Source organism: Coregonus clupeaformis, chromosome 18 (genome assembly GCF_020615455.1).
Source record: "Coregonus clupeaformis isolate EN_2021a chromosome 18, ASM2061545v1, whole genome shotgun sequence".
NCBI classification, from domain to species: Eukaryota; Metazoa; Chordata; class Actinopteri; order Salmoniformes; family Salmonidae; genus Coregonus; species Coregonus clupeaformis.
The window spans coordinates 4,150,795-4,170,203 of record NC_059209.1 but is presented as its reverse complement, the minus strand read 5'-3'; the positions used below and the strand labels follow the sequence as shown (position 1 = coordinate 4,170,203).

Sequence of the window (19,409 nt, the reverse complement as noted above, 5' to 3'; positions counted from 1 at the left end):
CAGAAGAGGGAAATACCTCAGGCCTCATTACATCAAGGGGCCTCATTACATCAAGGGGCCTCATGAGCTGGGTACAATAATACAAAAGAATACTAGTCATATTTTTTAAAATATAATTTCTCCGCTAGAGGCCTCCCCATGCTCCACTCAATGGAAGATGGAATTAAAATAGCGGAATTAAAAGTTAAAGGAGGATAAGGCTACAACCACCAAGAGCCTTTTGGAATCCTTTTTTCTAAGAATGTACGGTAGATGACATCCAAAGGTTTCAGAGTAGTAGCAGCTGCACTTTGATAAATAATACAGTGCATTCAGAAAGTATTCAGACCCCTTGACTTTTTCCACATTTTGTTACGTTACAGCCTTATTCTAAACTGGATTACATTAATGTCTCCCGAGTGGCGCAGTGGTCTAAGTCACTGCATCGCAGTACTAGCTGTGCCACTAGAGATCCTGGTTCGTATCCAGGCTCTGTCGTAGCCGGCCGCGACCGGGAGACCCATGGGGTGGCGCACAATTGGTCCAGGGTAGGGGAGGGAATGGCCGGCAGGGATGTAGCTCAGTTGTTAGAGCATGGTGTTTGCAATGCCAGGGTTGTGGGTTTGATTCCCACGGGGGGCCAGTATGAAAAAATTAAAGGATAATGTATGCACTCACTAACTCTAAGTCGCTCTGGATAAGAGCGTCTGCTAAATGACTCAAATGTACAAAATTAATTTTTCTCCTCAACAATCTACACACAATACCCCATAATGACAAAGCAAAAACAGGTTTTTAGAAATGTTTGCAAATTTAAATTTTTTTTAAAAACAGAAATACCTTATTTCCATAATTATTCAGACCCTTTGCTATGAGACTCTAAATTGAGCTCAGGTGCATCCTGTTTCCATTGATCATCCTTGAAATGTTTCTACAACTTGATTGGTCATGATTTGGAAATGCACACACCTGTCTATATAAGGTCCCACAGTTGACAGTGCATGTCAGAGCAAAAACCAAGCCATGAGGTTGAATTGTCCGTAGAGCTCCGAGACAGGATTGTGTCAAGGCACAGATCTGAGGAAGGGTACTAAAATATTTCTGCAGCATTGAAGGTCCCCAAGAACACAGTGGCCTCCATCATTCTTAAATGGAAGAAGTTTGGAACCACCAAGACTCTTCCTATGGCTGGCCGCCCGGCCAAACTGAGCAAGGGCCTTGGTCAGGGAGGTGACCAAGATCCCGATGGTCACTCTGACAGAGCTCCAGAGTTCCTCTGTGGAGATGGGATAACCTTCCAGTAAGACAACCATCTCTGCAGCACTCCAACAATCAGGCCTTTATGGTAGAGTGGCCAGACGGAAGCCACTCCTCAGTAAAAGGCACATGACAGCCCGCTTGGAGTTTGCCAAAAGGCACGTAAAGACTCAGACCATGAGAAACAAGATTCTCTGGTCTGATGAAACCAAGATTGAACTCTTTGGCCTGAATGCCAAGCATCACGTCTGGAGGAAACCGATAGTGTGCCACGCTTTCAGCCCATGTCTAATGGAGTTGTATTGGTAATCCAATTAAGAGTTGAGCTGTTGTTGTTTCTATTTGTAATTAAATTGAAATATGTATTTGATGTCTTTAAAGAGACCAGGTCTATGTGGAGTTTGTCCAACATTCATCAGGCCCTGGGAGTGGAACTGTTGTCTAATAGGCTGTGGTTGAAATATCAATATTTACCATTATGGTGTGATATAACTATTTAACCACATACTGTTTTCATTTGTACGTTTTTACAGTTATCAATATATTTAAATGACAGCAGTTGAATATGGACCATGTGTTCATTCTACTTATGAAATGAGTAGTGTGTAAGTGTGTGTGTGTTTCTGTCTATGCGTCTGTGTCTGTACTTGCATTGAAACCTGAAAATGTAACACTAACGGCATCCATCTTTATGGGCCTGTCAGCATAGCTGTCATCAATATCCATGGTCTGCATTGCTCTAGTTGGATTTTTTGCTTTCAACTACACCTGCGTTTGCATACGTCAAAAACTTGAGGTTCGCACGATTCAGCTTACCCAGTGCAAAGGAACCAATGGGATAGTCCCAAAGGTGCAAACTCTGCCCAACTAGCAAAACATGCTCCTATTGGGTAAAATATTCATATTTAAAGCACAAATTCTATATCTGTAAACCCATTGTCCTGTATGTATTTTGATTGCCCCAGAGCTTCTAACTCATTACATAAGAATCAGACAATGCATAAACTATGACATAATCATAACAGATGACAAGAAGAAAATATATATTATATATATAGTCTATATTGGTTTGTTGTCAAGACAAGTGTAACGAAATGTAGTGATTGAGCATTGTTAAGTGTCCTTATGTTTTTTTAATATTCAAAATGACCCCACATTTCTGTGCAGGATTCTGGAAGTTGAACATTCAGTTGACTGTGAACATTAGTTACACATACTGCCTGTTTCCAACCACTCACACGTTTTCTGGATAAGCCCAAGTTAACCACATGCTAGCATATATCTGAACCTATTGTCCAGTGGTATATTAGTTCATAATTGTTTGGCCAAATAAGGCAAAGGAAATGCTGATGTTGACACAAAATGTGCAGTGGTTTGGACAAAAAAACACACAAGGACACTTAACTCCAATCTTACATTTCGTGCTCACTCAGTACATCTGGTTACGTTGGTCCTTTTTAAAAACCCCATGTAACATATTTGGATGCATTTCTATTCAACTCTCAAAGACCGTGGTAAGATTTTTCTTCTTAATTTCACCTGATTAATAAATGCTAATGTTATGCACTGTTAGAGATACACAACTTTATGTTTTAAATAGGAATATAATATTTTACCTAAGCAGAGTATTGTGTCACTAATTGAGTTTGCATTTTTGGGACTATCCCATTGTTTCCTCTGTACTGAGTCAAGCTCACCTCCAGTATTTCATATAACGATACATAAGGCACAGATACACATTTTGAGTGTAAAAATGTAAGAGAAAAATCTATACAAACACAGGTGGAGAATCCAACAATGCAGACCATGGATATTGATAAAGGCAAATATGTCAACAAGCCCAGAAAAAGGGATGACGTTGGTGTTACATTTTCAGGTATCATTGCAAGTACAGACACACAGAGAAACAGACACACGCACACAAACCACTTTCTCAGAGGAGTACCTATTTGTCCCCTCACAATTCTGGATGATATTTTAAAAAATGTAACATTACCCGAGAGGGTTTATAATACCATGTGATTCAGCTAATTTTCAGTGGTGGAAGAGACCCTCTGGAGTTGCTGCAGTGTGTCTGGGGCTGCTGTGTGTTCTCCTACTGGCTGGGATCATAGGCCTGTCTGTCTACTGTAAGTTTATACGTTTATGATGTTTTCACTAATACATTCTTCATCATCAGTAGTTTAATACTTAGATGTTCAAAGGACCACAATAGGGAAATTATTGTGTATACTATATCCACTATGTGTATACTATATCCACTATGTGTATACTATATCCACTATGTGTATACTATATCCACTTGTGTGGCTGAATTTTGTTTTATAAAATTGTCAAAAAAATCTCTATGTTTCTGTTCCGACAGATAACCGAGTCATTGGTCATTACTACTCTGCAGAGAGATCCCAGGCGTCCAGTTATAACACCCTGACTAAGGAGAAAGACCAGCTACAGACCAGTTATAACACCCTGACTAAAGAGAGAGACCAGTTACAGACCAGTTATAACACCCTGACTAAAGAGAGAGACCAGTTACAGACCAGTAGTAACACTCTGACTAAAGAGAGAGACCAGTTACAGACCAGATACAACACCCTGACTAAAGAGAGAGACCAGTTACAGACCAGTTACAACACATTGACCAAAGAGAAAGACCAGCTACAGACCAGATACAACACCCTGTCTAAAGAGAGAGACCCACTACAGACCAGTTATAACACCCTGACTAAAGAGAGAGACCAGCTACAGACCAGTTACAACACCCTGACTAAAGAGAGAGACCAGCTACAGACCAGTTACAACAACCTGACTAAAGAGAGAGACCAGCTACAGACCAGTTACAATAACCTGACTAAAGAGAGAGACCAGCTACATACCAGTTGTAACACCCTGAGTAAAGAGAGAAACCAGTTACAGACCAGTTACCACACCCTGACTAAAGAGAGAGACCAGCTACAGACCAGCTGTAACACCCTGAGTAAAGAGAGAGACCAGCTACAGACCAGTTACAACAACCTGACTAAAGAGAGAGACCAGTTACAGACCTGTTACAACACATTGACCAAAGAGAAAGACCAGCTACAGACCAGTTACAACACCCTGTCTAAAGAGAGAGACCAGTTACAGACCAGTTATAACACCCTGACTAAAGAGAAAGACCAGCTACAGACCAGTTATAACACCCTGACTAAAGAGAGAGACCAGCTACAGACCAGTTACAACACCCTGACTAAAGAGAGAGACCAGCTACAGACCAGTTACAACACCCTGACTAAAGAGAGAGACCAGCTACAGACCAGTTACAACACCCTGACTAAAGAGAGAGACCAGTTACAGACCAGTTATAACACCCTGACTAAAGAGAGAGACCAGCTACAGACCAGTAGTAACACCCTGACTAAAGAGAGAGACCAGCTACAGACCAGTTATAACACCCTGACTAAAGAGAAAGACCAGCTACAGACCAGTTACAACACCCTGACTAAAGAGAGAGACCAGCTACAGACCAGTTACAACACCCTGACTAAAGAGAAAGACCAGCTACAGACCAGTTATAACACCCTGACTAAAGAGAGAGACCAGCTACAGACCAGTTACAACACCCTGACTAAAGAGAGAGACCAGTTACAGACCAGTTACAACACATTGACCAAAGAGAGAGACCAGCTACAGACCAGATACAACACCCTGTCTAAAGAGAGAGACCAGCTACAGACCAGTTACAACAACCTGACTAAAGAGAGAGACCAGTTACAGACCAGTTACAACACCCTGACTAAAGAGAAAGACCAGCTACAGACCAGTTATAACACCCTGACTAAAGAGAGAGGTCAGCTACAGACCAGTTACAACACCCTGACTAAAGAGAAAGACCAGCTACAGACCAGTTATAACACACTGACTAAAGAGAGAGACCAGCTACAGACCAGTTACAACACCCTGACTAAAGAGAAAGACCAGATACAGACCAGTTATAACACCCTGACTAAAGAGAGAGGCCAGCTACAGACCAGTTACAACACCCTGACTAAAGAGAGAGACCAGTTACAGACCAGTTACAACACATTGACCAAAGAGAGAGACCAGCTACAGACCAGATACAACACCCTGTCTAAAGAGAGAGACCAGCTACAGACCAGTTACAACAACCTGACTAAAGAGAGAGACCAGTTACAGACCAGTTATAACACCCTGACTAAAGAGAGAGGCCAGCTACAGACCAGTTACAACACCCTGTCTAAAGAGAGAGACCAGTTACAGACCAGTTACAACACATTGACCAAAGAGAGAGACCAGCTACAGACCAGATACAACACCCTGTCTAAAGAGAGAGACCAGCTACAGACCAGTTACAACACCCTGACTAAAGAGAGAGACCAGTTACAGACCAGTTACAACACCCTGACTAAAGAGAAAGACCAGCTACAGACCAGTTACAACACCCTGACTAAAGAGAGAGACCACTTGAAGGAAGAGCTAAACAAACAGAACAGTGGTAAGAAACTGGCAAATGACTTGACTGTTTTGTGGTACTCCAGATCTGCTAGATCAGTTGACTTTTTCACGGTACTCCAGACCTGCTAGATCCATAGACATTAAAACCAGTACACAGTGATAGCGCTGATGTCGTCCACATATTTCCAATGGAAAACTCCCGATGGCAAATGAAGCCGGAAGTATTTTAATTTGAAGCATGCCATTTTGCTGAATGTGGCTGAATGGCACCAAAAAATCGCTAAGGATCATGTTGAAATCAGCCGTAACTAGCAAAGGATCATGATCGATGTAGTTGTTTCCATCCTGCCTGAGTGAGCATGATTGAGGACGGGAGACTCCTCGTAGCCTACCGGCCTGTGATTGGTTGGTGTCAGCATGTGGTCCTGTGTGACGACAAATGTAGTGGTCAGAATGTATCACTATTTAATTACATTTCCTGATTTGTAGAGAACTTTAAAATAATTCACTGTGGCGATCGAACTTGATCATAGTAAACTAATTTTAGAGGCCTAAACGGCATCCAAAAAAAATGTGGTGCCGTTCTGGCGATCGTAATGGACAGACCAGGTTGTTTTTGGGCACCGCTAGGTTGCTATGCAGTAGCCAACCAGCAGAGCTCTTGACTTCACGCTCCAGACCGGACATTGGGGGCCTGGCTAGATCCAAATAGTAGCCTATTTGTTTTCTTTCTTTAATATTTTAGGTGTGCTTGACTTTACCGATCAGGGTTGGATGGATTACAATAAAAGTAATATAATTTAGATCCCATCATGACCTGGAGTCCCATAGGGCGGCTACAATTGGCCCAGCGTCGTCCGGTTTAGGGGAGGGTTTGGCCGGGGGGCTTTTCTTGGCTCATCGCGCTCTAGCGACTCCTTGTGGCGGGCTGGGCACCTGCAAGCTGACTTCAGTCGTCAGTTGAACAGTGTTTCCTCTGACACATTGGTGCGGCTGGCTTCTGGGTTCTGGGTTAAGAAGCAGCGTGGTTTGGCGGGTCATGTTTCGGAGGACGCATGACTCGACTTCGCCTCACCCGAGCCCGTTAGGGAGTTGCAGCGATGAGACAAGATTGTAACTACCAATTGGATATCACGAAAAGTTGGGAGAAAAAGGGGGTAAAAAAAATCTTTAACAATAATAATAGAATTTAATCTAATCCATTGGATTACTCGAAATGAGTGACGTTTTATTTTTAACGTATGCTCTGCCCATCCAACAAAATAGATTTTTTTTAAACGTAAATTGACAGGTAACGGATACAAGAGAAATCTGATAATTTCATTAGTTGGACAATCAATTGTGCAATACTCTGGATGTAGACCAGGGTTTATGTGTCGGGACCCAAAGTGGGCCCTGGGCATATGAGAGGTGGGTTGCACGTTATGAGAATACATCTAAACACTATTTCATCATCATTTGGGTCATTGGAGGACAATTTAGATAAAAGGAGTGAGGTCAATTTCTAATTTGGGTCTCGAGCTAAAAAACGTTAAGAACCGTTGATGTACACTATTCAAAGAGTTGGCAAAAACATGTAGATCTGTCAGCAAAGACAGATTTTTTTTGTGTACTTAGATGGCTCTGGTCGCTTATCAGTTGATATCAGAATTCTGAGAAGGCAGCTGGCTGTGGACGCTTATCAGTTGATACCAGGCTGCTGAATAGGCATCTTGTTTGTCATGTGTGTCTTCCCAGTGTTTGGAAAGTAAACAGGATGGAGCTGTGTTGATTAATAAAGAATGACCTTTTGTTCCTGATGAAATGTATGATGGTTAATTTCTCAGTAAGTGGGGGTCAGACTTTTTTTAGCCGACAGCCACATAGCAGTTGTTTTGGTGAACCTGCGTTAGAGCTGTCAAATCCACAAGTAGCTCCTGCCACTATACACTGAGTGTACAAAACATTAGGAACACCTTCCTATTATTGAGTTGCACCCCCTTTCAGAACAGCCTCAACTCGCCAGGGCCATGTTGACTCCAATGCACAGTTGTGTCAAATTGGCTGGATGTCCTTTGGGTGGTGGACCATTCTTGATACACACAGAAAACTGTTGAGTGTGAAAAACCCAGGAGCTTTGCAGTTCTTGACACACTCAAACCGGTGCACCTGGCACCTACTACCATACCTCATTCAAAGGCACTTACAGTGATGAAAAAAAGTATTTGATCCCCTGCTGATTTTGTACGTATGCCCACTGACAAAGAAATGATCAGTCTATAATTTTAATGGTAGGTTTATTTGAACAGTGGGAGACAGAATAACAACAAAAAAATCCAGAAAAACGCATGTCAAAAATGTTATAAATTGATTAGCATTTTAATGAGGGAAATAACTATTTGACCCCCTCTTAATCAGAAAGATTTCTGGCTCCCAGGTGTCTTTTATACAGGTAACGAACTGAGATTAGGAGTACACTCTTAAAGGGAGTGCTCCTAATCTCAGTTTGTTACCTGTATAAAAGACACCTGTCCACAGAAACAATCAATCAATCAGATTCCAAACTCTCCACCATGGCCAAGACCAAAGAGCTCTCCAAGGATGTCAGGGACAAGATTGTAGACCTACACAAGGCTGGAATGGGCTACAAAACCATCGCCAAGCAGCTTGGTGAGAAGGTGACAACAGTTGGTGCGATTATTCGCAAATGGAAGAAACACAAAATAACTGTCAATCTCCCTCGGCCTGGGGCTCCATGCAGGATCTCACCTTGTGGAGTTGCAATGATCATGAGAACGGTGAAGAATCAGCCCAGAACTACACGGGAGGATCTTGTCAATGATCTCAAGGCAGCTGGGACCATAGTCACCAAGAAAATAATTGGTAACACACTACGCCGTGAAGGACTGAAATCCTGCAGCGCCCGCAAGGTCCCCCTGCTCAAGAAAGCACATATACATGCCCATCTGAAGTTTGCCAATGAACATCTGAATGATTCAGAGGAGAACTGGGTGAAAGTGTTGTGGTCAGATGAGACTAAAATGTAGCTCTTTGGCATCAACTCAACTCGCCGTGTTTGGAGGAGGAGGAATGCTGCCTATGACCCCAAGAACACCATCCCCACCGTCAAACATGGAGGTGGAAACATTATGCTTTGGGGGTGTTTTTCTGCTAAGGGGACAGGACAACTTCACCGCATCAAAGGGACAATGGACATGGCCATGTACCGTCAAATCTTGGGTGAGAACCTCCTTCCCTCAGCCAGGGCATTGAAAATGGGTCGTGGATGGTTATTCCAGCATGACAATGACCCAAAACACACGGCCAAGGCAACAAAGGAGTGGCTCAAGAAGAAGCACCTTAAGGTCCTGGAGTGGCCTAGCCAGTCTCCAGACCTTAATCCCATAGAAAATCTGTGGAGGGAGCTGAAGGTTCGAGTTGCCAAACGTCAGCCTCGAAACCTTAATGACTTGGAGAAGATCTGCAAAGAGGAGTGGGACGAAATCCCTCCTGAGATGTGTGCAAACCTGGTGGCCAACTACAAGAAAAGTCTGACCTCTGTGATTGCCAACAAGGGTTTTGCCACCAAGTAATAAGTCATGTTTTGCAGAGGGGTCAAATACTTATTTCCCTCATTAAAATGCAAATCAATTTATAACATTTCTGGATTTTTTTGTTGTTATTCTGTCTCTCAGTGTTCAAATAAACCTACCATTAAAATTATAGACTGATCATTTCTTTGTCAGTGGGCAAATGTACAAAATCAGCAGGGGATGAAATACTTTATTCCCTCACTGTAAATCTTTTGTCTTGCCCATTCACCCTCTGAATGGCAGACATACACAATCCACTTCTCAATTGTCTCAAGGCTTAAAAATCCTTCTTTAACCTGTCTCCTCCCCTTCATCTACACTGATTGAAGTGGATTTAACAGGTGACATCAATAAGGGATCATAGCTTTCACCTGGATTCACCTGGTCAGTCGATATCATGGAAAGAGCAAGTGTTCCTAATGTACACTCAGTGTACATAAAGCAGACGTTGCCATTGGCTGCACAGATTCGCATTAAGAGATCCCATGCAGCATTGTTTACAAGTTCGAATGCTGGACTGTGATTAGGATGATAGAAATCTTCATTATTTCCATGAATGGTTTTTCCATTTGAGCATTATTATTTCTATTTCTTTACACTTTCTCGTTCTGAACTTCTAACACAAGTAGGGTGGGTGTGGCTTCGTGACATTGATCGCAAGAGCAGCTACTCATGAATCTAACACAGTTCCACCTCCAACACCACCAAAACATCCGCTATACAGCTGTCTGCTATCGCCTTAACACTTGATCTGATTGAATCTAGGTCTAAATATTTTTGGGAACAGAAGGGACAAGCTTCTATTCCCACTGAAAATCACAGAGGACTCTGTTGTTTCCAAATGACCATGCCATTTGGGTCCTGGTCGAAAGTAGTGCACTACATAGGGAATAAGGTGCTATTTTGTCCCTGATGTGGACAAATGTGATCGCTATCATGGGTTTGTCATTAAATAACCTCTACGGTCCTGTCCCCAAGGATGGAGGAAGTTCAGTTCCAGTTGGTACTTCCGCTCTACTGAGAAGAAATCCTGGACTGAGAGCAGGCAGGACTGTCTGGGGAGAGGCGCACACCTGGTGATCATTAACAGCAGAGCTGAACAGGTGAGAGGGAGGAGAGAGAGTTAGTCAATTATATTTTTGATAATTTCAACATTTTGTTACTATTTCAACTCTGTTTGCCTACCCCCATTCCCCCATCCCCCCTAAAATAAAAAATATTAATAATCCTGACACAAAAGCATGTTTGTATGTGATAAAATTATGTGATCTTTTCTTTGTGACAAAACAATAGGAATTTATCCATGAATGGGTTGGATGCCTGGACATCTACCTTGGTTTCCATGACACCAATACAGAAGGGGTTTGGGAGTGGATTAACGATGGCCAATCAGGCCAATCATCAGCTCCTAGAACTACGTGAGTGGACCTGTTCTGGATTATATTTTACCATCTAATTTGTAACAAATTCCTTTTTACTGTCTGATTATCTGTGTTTGTATTGGATGACTTTTTGCTGTCTGTTTCTATGTGCTTCATTCTATAGTTAGGACTCCTGAATTGGAGGGGGAGTGGTTTCACCTCTTTTTTGAGTGTATATAACCAGCTTCTCAGGCTCCATCTCAGTGTGATTCATTTTATAGCTAGAGGACTCATGATATCTCCAGGAGTGATAAGTATAATTTGTCTTAATCTGTTGTTGTCTAGTACTGTCTTGTTGCTAGCTAGGGCCATCTAATTTAAGTGCTGCCTGTCTTCCCAGTAGCCTACTTGGTGTGTGAACTGCTGACTGCTCATAACTTCCAGATGATTGTTGACACACAGTGGCGGCTCCTGAAAAAATTCTCAGGAGGGGCAATTTTTCTGATGATTTAGGTGACCTACACACATTTTAAAAAAGATATGTCCAGCAACAACATGAAGACAGGGGCAGCATATAAGTCAATACCAGAAGCATTTATTGACTGATCTGGGGAGATGGATTCCAGTTTCTGTGACAGATTATAAATAATCTCTGATGCCTTTGTTATATTAGCTTTTGGTTGAATGTACTGTCGTAGTAAATATATAATGTTATAGCTTGGTCTGACTAAAATCTTGTGCATGACCCATTTTGTGTTGGGCCTTTGTATTCAATACAATGAACAAGAGTCCTATCTTGTCAGCCTTGTCAGCAGGTGGCTAAGGATAACACCCACGCCATAGGTCTCTCAGTTCTTCCAACTCACGAGTTCTTGCCCTGAGGACACACACACACACACCCACACACACACACACACACACACACACACACACACACACATCATCACTGATAAACACACACACACACACACACACACATCATCACTGATAACAAACACACACACACACACACACACTGATAACAAACACACACACACACACACACAAATCCTCTTCTCTTAGGCTGAACATCTGAAGACAGAGAACCCGACTCAGAGCCAATGCAACAGTGACACTAGCCTGGAGGTGACATCGCCCAACTCATCAGGACCAATCAGAAGATCAGAACTACTAGATTCAACCTACTTCATTTTATTGTATAAAATGTCAGCACACAATGTTTAGGGGCTCTTCTGATAAACTCCCCTACGAGTTTGACGAACGGGTCCGTGCACGCGATTCCAGATATCTTTACCTCTGAATAAACTGCCTTATATTATACAATTATCCACCTTGTCCAAAAGTCTCTACTTTTTCTCCGTTCTCCAGTAAACTTGTTTTATCAACAATAGTAAGGTTCAATGACACAGAAAGCAGTTCAATGTCGGGGTACAGAGTCGCTCTCTTACCAGGATCGCGGTCCGCTCTGACCAGGGTGAAGGTGGCCGGCTCCACCTCTCTGTCCGGGACTCTGTCATCCAGTCAAGTCTCCCAGCTGTATTGGGATTCCGCTGCCAGCAGCATTTTCATTATTTAGTCCGTTTCGTAGCGGGTATGTACACGATCAACAAGATCAGTCCAAAACCGAAGATCAGTCCAAAGCAGAATGTTTGCAGAATGTTTGTAAACTAAGTCTACAAATTAAAAACATAAAATAACGCCACACTGCAGGTCGCAACATAGACGCTGCTAGCAGCCATTGTCTTAGTTACGTTCAACGTTACGTCACGTATGACGAAAGCGCGTAAGTGCATGCACACAGACACCCATAGAGAATGTATTGAAAGCTTTGAAATGTGAAAAAAATAGATTTTACATGACAGGCTATGAGAGACTTCTGGGCGATTTTCAACCTGACTGAAATCGCCCAAAAAACGGGCGGGGCCATTTGAAGCACGACTTTAGCCTGATTTGACATTTAGTGGCTGGCAGATCAGACGTGAACACTGATAACTGCTGTTGCCGTGATATAATTGATTAGAAAAAAAATCCCTTCCTTTTCCCGTTTGGCAGTGCGTCGCCCATATCGCCCTATTGAACAAGCCGTCCATGTTGACACATCAACCAGGATCAAGGGGCGGGGCAATTTGGGACTGTTGTTGTTTTGGTAATCAGTGGCTGTATTGGAGGGGGAGTGGTCCTCCTCTCCTAGGCAATTATAAATTAGTACCGGGAGGTGTGCTCTTCACCTTTGCAAGGCAATTAGCAATGAGTGTTAGTACTTCAGTCTCCCCTGCTTTCTCAGCGACAGCTGTAAGCAGCGGTCATATCAGTGGTGGTCTTGTCGACACAACTAAGACCGTCGCTGAAACAAAGACGGTTCTGCCGAGTTGTTCAAGGAAGGAGTCACACCACTCTCTCACTTGAGTGTCTTACATAGTTATTTTCTGATCTAATTTTGCTCTTTTGTAGCTTCGGCAACTATTTGTGTGTGTTCTATACCTGTTCGCTCCTCTCTTTGTAGGCTTCACAGACACTCCCCACCCCTTGGCTGCAACCCTTCTAATTTAATGTACCCTGTGTGCACAACCCATTTGGAATTCTTGGTCTCTGGCAGCGTTTGGAAATGCCGATCTGCGGTCAAGAACACAGAGTTCATCTCTGCCTATGATGCCCTTCAGTCCCTTGACTTTTTGGCCCTGACGGTGACATGGATCACCCCAGAGAACACTGCTACTCCAGCTACTCTCTCTTCATCTGACTACGTTTTCTCTCATAGTCCGAGAGCATCTGGTCGTCGCGGTGGTGGCACAGGGCTACTCATTTCTCCTAAGCAGAGATTTTCTATTTTCTCCCTCACTCATATGTCCATCTCCTCATTTGAATTCCTTGCTGTCAATTGTCCACTCGAGCTTAACGTTGTTGTTATCTATCGCCCATCAGGTGCACTTAGAGAGTTCCTCAATCAGCCTGACACCTTAAAGCTAATTTCCTGACAATGGCTCAGCGCTCTTTATACTTGAAGACTTACACCTCTTGTTGTCCGCCTTCGATTAATTTCTTTCCATCGCTCTATTTTCCCTCCTTGCCTCTTGACCTCACCCTTCCCCAGTCCCCTCCCACTCACAAGGCAGGCAATGCGCTTGACCTCATCTTTACTAGAGGCTGTTCACCTACTAATCTCACTGTAACCCCCCTCCAGGTCTCTGATCACTACTTTGTTTCCTTTTCTGTCTCCCTTTCCTCCAACCCTAGCCACTCAGCTCCTACCCAGATGGTCATGTGCCGTCGCAATCTGTTGATGGTCAATGTGTTCGCTCTCTCTCACTACTCTCTCCTCTTCTATCCTATCATCTCTCCCTTCTGCTAAATCCTTCTCCCTCCCGTCTCCTGATTCTGCCTTTTTGACCCTACTCTCCTCCCTTTCCGCATCCTATGACTCCCACTGTCCCCTTTCCTCCCGGCTGGCTCGGCCCTCCCTTCTTGCCCCGTGACTCATTGCGAGCTTACAGAACAGGGCTGTGGGCATCTGAGCGAAAAATGTAGAAAACGAAACTTCCGGAGGACCTTTCATCCTTTCACTTCTTCCTCTCTACTTTCTCTTCCTCTGTATCCGCTGCTAAAGCCACTTTCTACCACTCTAAATGTCAAGCTTCTGCCTCTAAACCTAGGAAACTATTTTCCACCTTCTCCTCCCTCCTTAATCCTCCACACCGTCCCCTTCCCTCCTCCCTCTCTGCGGATGACTTTGTCAACCACTTTGAAAAGAAGGTTGACGACATCCGCTACTCATTCACTCAGCCTATTGAGTCCACTGGTCTCACTCACACAGAACTCCCCTTGACCTTTTTCTCCCCTCTCTCTCCAGCGACTGAGGTCTGGCCGCCCGAAAACCTGCCCACCTGACCCCATCCTCTCCTCCCTTCTCCAGACCATCTCTGGAGACCTTCTCACATCCCTCATCAACTCATCCCTGACCACAGGCTGCATCCCCTCTGACTTCAAAATGGCCTGATTCGCTCCCCTCCTCAAAAAAACAACACTCGACTCCTCTGACATCAAACTACAGACCGTTATCCTATTTCTCTTTCCTGTCCAAAACACTTGATCGTGCGGTCTCTGACCAACTCTCTCGTTAGCTCTCTCAGAATGATCTTCTTGACCCTAACCAGTCAGGCTTCAAAACGGGTCATTCAACCGAGACTGCTCTTCTTTGTCACAGAGGATCTCCGCACTGCCAAAGCTGATTCTCCTTCCTCTGTTTTCTCATCCTCCTAGATTTATCCGCTGCCTTGGACACCGTGAACCATCAGAAATCTCCTCTCCATCCTCTCAGGGCTGTGCATCTCAGGATCTGCACACTCTTGGATTGCATCCTACCTGGCCGCTCCTACCAAGTGACATGGAGAGGATCTGTGTCTGCACCACGTACTCTCACTACTGGTGTCCCCCAGGGCTTGTTTCTATACCCTCTGCTCTTCTCTCTATACACCAAGTAACTCGGCTCCTTCTTATCCACACATGGTCTCTCCTATCATTGCTATGCGGATGACACTGAACTACTTTTCTCCTCCCCCCCCCCTTTTTGACACCCAAGTTGTGACACGCATCTCTGCGTGCCTGGTAGATATCTCAACTTGGATGTTGGCCCACCACCCCAAGCTCAACCTCGACAAGATGGAGCTGCTCTTCCTCCCGGGGAAGGCCTGCCAGCTCCAAGACCTCTCCATCATGGTTGACAACTCCACGGTGTCCCCCTCCCAGAGTACAAAGAACCTTGGCAGGACCCTTGACACCACCCTGTCGTTCTCTGCAAACATCAAAGCAGTGACTTGCTCCTGCTGGTTCATGCTCTACAACATTTGTAGACTACGACCCTACCGCACTCAGGAAGCGGCGCAGGTCCTAATCCAGGCACTTGTCATCTCCCGTCTGGACTACTGCAACTCGCTGTTGGCTAGGCTCCCCACTTGTGCCATCAAACCCCTGCAACTTATCCAGAACACTGCAGCCCGCCTGGTGTTCAACTTTCCAGAGTTCTCCCATATCACCCTGCTCCTCTGCACACTCCACTGGCTTTCAGTCTAAGCTCGCCTCCACTACAAGACCATGGTACTTGCCTACGGAGCAGCAAGAGGAACTGCCCCTCACTACCTTCAAGCTATGCTCGAACCCTACACCCCAACCCGAGCACTCAGTTCTGCCACCTCTGGTCTCTTGGCCCTCCCACCCCTACGGGAGCCCAGTCCAAGCTCTTCCACCTGAAGCTAGGACAGGAGAGTCCCTGCCAATCTTCCGAAAACATCTGAAAGCCTACCTCTTCAAAAAGTATCTTAAATCATCCCACAGAACCTCCCTCCACACCCCCAAAAGCCTTTTCTGAACTAACACTCACGATTGACTTTTCTCCCCCTTTACTAGCTCTGACTTTGCTGATAGTAAGTGCATTTTTCCTCAATAAAGTAGCTATGACAGTGAAATGTGGTTGTCCCACCTAGTTATCTTAAGATGTATGCACTAACTGTATGTCGCTCTGGATAAGAGCGTCTGCTAAATGACTAAAATGTAAATGTCATATGTATGTGTTGGATGTCGTTTTACCGTCTGTTTCCATGTGTTGTTCCATGTGACTTTTTACCGTCTATCTGTGCTGTAGCCTGTTTAATTGCTTTTTTATTTTTTACCGTCTGTTTTGGTGTCTTGTTTATAGGTATTGGAGGGATGGGGAACCAAACAATACAAATCAGGATGAAGACTGCGCTCGTCTCTCAAATAAGGAATCAGACCCACTAAAGAGTTGGAATGACATACCATGCACAACGGAAATCCACTGGGTGTGCGAGAAGATGGCGTACACATTGTAATTATGTGTTTAGAGTTTTGAAACGAGACATTTTGATGATCTGTTTTTTGTTTTTGTGCTAAGCTCATTCTTATGAAAATTTGCCAAAGTAATTGGGAAAAAAACATAGGTAACATGACCCTTATCTTAGCTTGGTGGGCTAACACAGTTTGATTTCGCACATACAGTACCGGTCAAAAGTTTTAGAACACCTACTTATTCAAGGGTTTATCTTTATTTTTACTATTTTCTACATTGTAGAATAATAGTGACGACATCAAAACTATGAAATAACACATATGGAATCATATGTAAAAATCAAAATATATTTGAGATTGTTGAAATAGACACCTTTGCTTTCATGAAAGCTTTGCACACTCTTGGCATTCTCTCAACCAGCTTCATGAGGTAGTCACCTGGAATGCATTTCAATTAACAGATGTGCCTTATTGTAAGTTCATTTCTTATAAGTTCATTTGTGCAGCCCAAATAAATGCTTCACAGAGTTCAAGTCACAGACATATCTCAACATCAACTATTCAGAGGAGACTGTGTGAATCAGGCCTTCATGGTCAAATTGCTGCAAAGAAACCACTACTAAAGGACACCAATAAGAAAAAGAGACTTGCTTGGGCCAAGAAACACAAGCAATGGACATTAGACTGGTTGAAATGTGTCCTTTGGTCTGGAGTCGAAATTTGAGATTTTGGGTTCCAACCGCTGTGTCTTTGTGAGACGCAGTGTGGGTGAACGGATGCTCGCCGCATGTATATTTCCCACCGTAAAGCATGGAGGAGGAGGTGTTATGGTGTGGCGGTGCATTGCTGGTGACACTGTCTGTGATTTATTCAGAATTCAAAGCATTCTGCAGCGATATGCGATCCCATCTGGTTTGGCTCAGTGGGACTTTCATTTGTTTTTCAACAAGACAATGACCCAAAAAACCTCCAGGCTGTGTGTGGGCTATTTTACCAAGAAGGAGAGTGATGGAGTGCTGCATCAGATGACCTGGCCTCCACAATCCCCCGACCTCAGCCAAATTGAGATGGTTTGGGATGAGTCGGACCGCAGAGTGAAGGAAAAGCAGCCAACAAGTGCTCAGCATATGTGGGAACTCCTTCAAGACTGTTGGAAAAGCCTGGTAATATAGTAGGTCAGTATAGACCATGTATGCTGTACTGTTAATATATTATGTCAGTATAGACCATGTATGCACACTGGTAATATTAGAATAGGGCAAAAGCCTTGGTGTATGGGTGTGTAGAAAATCCTTGTTACTTTGTCTGGACTATTGTCGCCACCTGGCGAAATAGATTGGAGCTTGCACTTCAGTTCCTCCTTCCATAGCTCTGGTCCAGGGCGTTAGTGTGTATTCCTCTTCAAATTAATATTCTCTTGGAAGTGAAAATCGCACTAACGCCCTGGACCAGAGCTAGGCCTATGGCTATCAGCTACAAAAAAAAAGGTGAATAATCGATTCACGTGGAGGTGGAAGACATTGCTACATCAAAAGAAAAATGTGCTACAATATTCTGCCACTATCCCTATAAATAGTATGCGAATTTATGATACTAATAATAAACATTTAAATAAAAAATACAACATCCAAATCGAAGTAAATATCATTAATTTGGTATTCAATGTGTAAGGCTACCACAGCTACACTAATGTTGTTTAATGTTATGCTACGTTCAAAACCAAGTGGAAGGTGGTATTTATATATTTACATTTTAGGCATTTAGCAGACGCTCTTATCCAGAGCGATTTACAGTTATTGAGTGCATACATTATTATTTTTTTCATACTGGCCCCCCGTGGGAATCGAACCCACAACCCTGGTGTTGCAAGCGCCATGCTCTACCAACTGAGCTACACAGGGCCACATATGACTGGGAAAAATCCACTTTAATGCCCCTCCAACTCGTAATTACTAATGGGAAATCCCTGAGCTTCAACTTCTCCCACATGTTGACCTCTGATGCCACCTACTAAGGAAATGACCTCGATAAGAGCATTTTCGGCAGTTACATTTAACAACAAAACATTATTTATAAAAAACGATCTATTAATATGGTTTTTGAACACTATAATTAGTTTACAAGCATGATGGCTGTACTTTAAGTTAATGGTTGAGGCAGCTTGTTGGCCATTATCTAATCGGTATTTCGCAATGAGGTCAAAGCATGTGAATGCATCCAACTAGTATTTACGACTTCACAACTGGTAATTACTAGGGGTGTGTCGACATGGCCATACTCGTATTCGTTATCATATCTGTAAATTGACAGTTGATAGTCGGATCGGATGATACTCGTGATCGTAAAAAACGTAAATGTTCTAACATGCCTAAGTAGATGTTGGCAAATACCTATCTCCCTGCACGTTTATAGACCAAACAACCTGCAGATTAGGAGCCGCGGAGGGGTGTGTGTGTCTGACCTATGTCTGTGTCCTCAATTTGCGGAGGGCAGATAATTTTGCTATCAGTCAGAATGCACGTTGGCGTTTCATCTTTTTTCCCTATCCTCGCCCGTTTGTTAGATATTATGCACATTGATAGCTTGATAGCAAACGTCCTTGACATTTCATTTATCATAATAGCAGGCTAACATGAATGATCAGACCGAAACAGAAGTGAAAGTGATCGGGTGAAATCATGAAGCGAGTGGACAGAGAAATACAACTTCACTCTATCCAATCAGAGCAGCAGGATCAATATACAGCCCGCCCTTCTCTTTAAAGACAGGCAAACTAGCCAGCTGAGCTTTTTAGACGATGTAGCGCCTCACTTGACTGACTGACATGAGAAAGACGCATGCTGGCACCCAAAAATTACTTTTTTTCCGATCACGGATTATTTAAAAAATACTCTGATCATAATCGTATCAAGAAAATTGCCCATATCCGTTACTATACCCGTTTGTCCGACTACTCGGCACACCTCTAGTAATTACCACCTTCCCA

At 43.5% G+C, this 19,409-nt stretch overlaps 2 long non-coding RNA genes across 2 annotated transcripts; both read left to right on the top strand.

Moving 5' to 3' along the window:
• Positions 1–2,658: 2,658 nt before the first annotated feature.
• Positions 2,659–3,738, top strand: LOC121587226. The gene is made up of 4 exons (XR_006004013.1): positions 2,659–2,750; positions 3,019–3,112; positions 3,264–3,365; positions 3,602–3,738. It is a non-coding gene; the product is annotated as an uncharacterized LOC121587226 (long non-coding RNA).
• A 1,891-nt stretch (positions 3,739–5,629) lies between these two features.
• Positions 5,630–11,048, top strand: LOC121587225. The gene is made up of 3 exons (XR_006004012.1): positions 5,630–5,731; positions 10,242–10,366; positions 10,557–11,048. It is a non-coding gene; the product is annotated as an uncharacterized LOC121587225 (long non-coding RNA).
• Positions 11,049–19,409: the final 8,361 nt, after the last annotated feature.